Source organism: Chenopodium album, chromosome 22, assembly GCF_948465745.1.
Source record: "Chenopodium album chromosome 22, dcCheAlbu1.1, whole genome shotgun sequence".
NCBI lineage: Eukaryota > Viridiplantae > Streptophyta > Magnoliopsida > Caryophyllales > Amaranthaceae > Chenopodium > Chenopodium album.
The window spans coordinates 11,120,950-11,125,143 of NC_137855.1; the positions used below are offsets into that span (position 1 = coordinate 11,120,950).

A 4,194-nucleotide genomic window follows, 5' to 3' on the forward strand; every position below is an offset into this window, starting at 1 on the left:
GCGTAAGAGTGCTAGCGAAAATGTAAGTAGTCGAGAACTGAGAAATTTATAACTGGCAATTGTTCCGTGTATCCCTGAGGTTTTGAAAAATGCACCGTGTACCCCTAAATTTTTTTAAATGCACCGTGTACCTTTGAGGTTTGTAAAAAAAAAAAATTGCACCAAATACCCTAATTATCGTACAAATGCACATATTGTTTACTCTCTCCGTTTTTAAATACTTGCTCCACTTTTCTTTTGTGGCTGTTTTTAAATACTTGCTACATTTCCTTATTTAAAAACTTTTATAAAATTAATTTATTTCTCTTAACTAGTGGATCCAACATGAATTATATTTTATTTCATATTCTTTCTCCTCCAATTCTCCATTACTTTTTACAATTTTTTATTCTTCCATCAACCTCACTACATTCGTATTTTATTATTTTCTCTAATTTCTTTTAAAACTCCACACGTGGAGAAATGAAGCAAGTATTTAAAAATAGAGGATTAAATCTTAGGGCTCGTTTGGTTGAATGTAGGAATTGTAAATTACTTGGAAAATTGATTTCCCATGAAATTGAACTTCCTAGAAAATTCTAAAAATTGTTTGGTTAACTAAGGGAAGTGGAAAATCCCATGGGAAGTTCCACTTACCTAGGTCCCCGTAATTAACTTCCCCTATTTTGTGGGAAATGGGAATTCATTGGAATTTCTACTTCCCATGAATTTGTTAACCAAACAACTTCAAAAAATTTCAATTCCTAGGATTTTCAAAATCCCATGTTTTTCTTTGGCAACCAAACAACCCCTTAATACTTTTGACTTTTGAGGTGTTTGGTACGTGTAGAATGAGGCATGAAATTGGGAATAATTCCAACACTCAACTCCACACTTGACCTTCTTAAGGACTAAGGAAGCTTTTCTTCTTCATTATTGTTTCCAGATTTACATGAACATGATGAGTAGAACTGGCAATCTTTGACACGACACGACAGCACGACCGAAACCGACACGACACAAACACGAAGTTATTGAGAGAAAACACGAAGTCGACATGACATGACACGAAATCAACACGAACACGACCCATTTAGATAAAGTGGTCAAATTATGCATTTATCTTGCATTTTACATAGTCTTTGACATATTTTATGAACAACACAAAATTAACACGAGACCAAACACGAACGCGACACGACTTTTTGGCTGCTGTAATGATGAGGTCTATATCTGTTAATGTTGTTGAAGCTTTTCTTCGTCCTTGGCACCACTTTAATCAAGCTTCTTCCTCTTCATTTTCATGGCGGATTCACAAGTAAGCTTCCCCATTTCTCTATTCCTTTCCCCCTTTTCAATTTCAGTATTCCCCTGTTCAATTCGCCCTCCTTTCAGCTTCCATTTCTATTTTCTAGCAGAAATTACTCTAATTACGTTACTCATCACTTTGATTCTGATTTTGATTACCCCAAATTGTTTCTCAAATTTGTTAGACAACAATCCAAATTAGGGTTTACTAATGTTGGACAAAGCTGTTCCCTTTATTGGATAAAATTCTCAAGCTTGGCTTCCAACCCACATCAGTCACCTACGGTTTCTCTGCACTTTACTGCTAGACATGAAGAAAAAATAAAGCTATAGGTCGTGAAATCAAGCATCAAAACTCATCTTCAATGGCGGCGACAATGTATTTGCAAAATCTCTTGCAATATTGTGCAAGAAACTGTTTATTTGTCGAAGGAAAAGCTTGCCATGCTCAAATCATTCGAGCTGGTTTAGGGGTTGATACTTTAACATCAAATATGCTTATCAATATGTACTGCAAATGCAGCCTTCTTCACCCTGCTCGTCAAGTGTTCGATAAAATGCCTGAAAGAAGTTTGGTTTCTTGGAACACTATGATTGGGGCATATACCCAGAATGGAAGGGCAGATGACGCTTTATCCCTCTTTGTAGGAATGCGAAGAGAGGAATCCCCTTTGACTGAGTTTACTGTCTCCAGTGTGCTTTGTGCTTGTGCAGCGAAATCTGCCATTTTTGAGTGCAGACAACTGCATGCTTTTGCTGTTAAGAAGGGGATAGAGTCTAATGTGTATGTTGGGACTGCTTTGATTGATGTTTACTCAAAATGTAATTTTATGGGGGAGGCCTCGTGGGTTTTCGAGAGCTTAGAGGAGAAGAGCGATGTGACATGGAGCTCGATGGTGGCAGGTTATGTTCGAAATGAGCTCTATGAAGAGGCTTTGAGGTTGTATCATAGAGGTCAAGCTGTTGGGTTAGAGCAAAACCAGTTTACCCTTTCTTCTGTTTTTTCTGCTTGTGCAGGGCTAGGTGCTTTGACTGAAGGGAACCAAGTGAATGCCACTTTGTTTAAGTCCGGTTTTGGTGCAAGTGTTTTCGTGGCTTCCTCTCTTGTAGATATGTACGCGAAATGTGGAGCCATTAAAGAAGCTTATACTGTATTTTCTGATCAAGATAGCAAGAATGTTGTTTCATGGAATGCAATGATTTCAGGTTTCTCTAGGCATGGTCGGTGCTTGGAAGCGATGATTCTTTTTGAGAAGATGCAGCAGACTGGTTTGTACCCGAATGAAGTGACCTATCTCTCAGTTCTATCTGCTTGTGGCCATATGGGGCTAGTTAAAGAAGGGCAGAAATACTTTGATCTTATGGTGAGGGAACACAACATATCACAAAGTGTTCTCCATTATTCTTGCTTGGTAGACATCTTCGGTCGTGCTGGGTACATTCAAGATGCATATGATGTGATAAAAACTATGCCATTTGAAGCAACTGCATCTATGTGGGGTTCCCTGCTGGCATCCTGTAGAAATTTCAAGAATCTTGAGCTGGCCGAGATCGCAGCTAAGCATTTGTTTGAGCTTGAACCCACCAATGCTGGGAATCATGTATTGCTTTCTAACATATATGCAGCAAACAAGAACTGGGAAAAAGTTGCTAAATCACGGCAGCTACTTAAGGATAGTGAAGCTATTAAGGATAGAGGTAAAAGCTGGATCGAGATTAAAGGTAAGGTCCACAGTTTTATGGTTGGAGAACGAGAACATCCTCAAATTACTGAGATTTATTTACAGTTGGACAAATTGATGGAGGAGATGGAGAAGTTGGGTTATAAAGTTGAGATGGCGCATGACCATCATGATGTGGATGATAGCAATAAAGAGATGTTGCTGAGACACCATAGTGAAAAGCTTGCATTCACTTTTGGGGTCATCAGTCAGCCCCCTGGTGCACCTATCAGGATCATGAAAAACTTGAGAATTTGCGGCGATTGTCATAATTTTATGAGGTTTGCATCAATCATTACAAAGAGGGAGATCATAGTCAGGGACTTGAACCGATTTCACCATTTTAGTAACGGTTGTTGTTCCTGTGGAGATTTTTGGTGACTGATCATGCTGCTTTATGCTACTTGCTAAATGCCATTCTGATTGTATTTTTTCGCTACAGATGTGCAACCAAAAACTTGTTATTGAATTGCAGAATGCAAAACAGGATAATCACACTTTGTATTAATTTGTGTGTGTTTACTTGGTATCTGCCAACGAGTTGCATTTGTTTTCTTATTAGCCTTTGAATATTAATGGACCTAGAGCTCAAGTTTAGCTATATCTTATTACTATCTAAGCCATGATGAGTAATCATATTTGGCAGAGTGGAAGAGTATAGTTAACTGCTAGAATTTGTCTTGGACTAAGGTGCTTGAAGGTGATTGTGTGTTACTAGCAAAAAGATCTAAGTACTTCTTTGAGCCAAGGATTGACGATTCCAATGGCAATGACATGCATCTGCTATCCCTATGTCAGATAGCTAGGATAAAATAGCAGTCCCAAGCCTCCAATGCCCAGGCTAGGTTTATGTACTCACTGTGCAGCACAATTATTGACATACTCCGTGTTCAATCAGGTAATTTTACTTATGTTTTCTGCATTTTGATCCTTTTTTTTATTTATCGTTTGACTTTTGCATTTCATGTTGCTTGTTGCAACGAACTAGCGTGGTGTTGATAAATAAAATGGACGGAAGGTTGATTTGGATAAATAAAGCTCGAAGCTTTCGTACAATCGTCAATGGCTTTAGGCCATCACTCTCCAAGACTCTCTAAAAAAATAATACTTTCTGCCTCCCCTTCTCTACTCTAGACTACCCTATTTATACTACTACTACATTGCATAAATTGGCAACATGGCCTTA

General features: G+C 38.3%; 1 pseudogene; it reads left to right on the forward strand.

Moving 5' to 3' along the window:
• Positions 1-1,166: 1,166 nt before the first annotated feature.
• On the forward strand, positions 1,167-3,600 carry LOC145605574 (pentatricopeptide repeat-containing protein At5g04780, mitochondrial pseudogene; annotated as a pseudogene).
• The last annotated feature ends 594 nt before the right edge of the window (positions 3,601-4,194 follow it).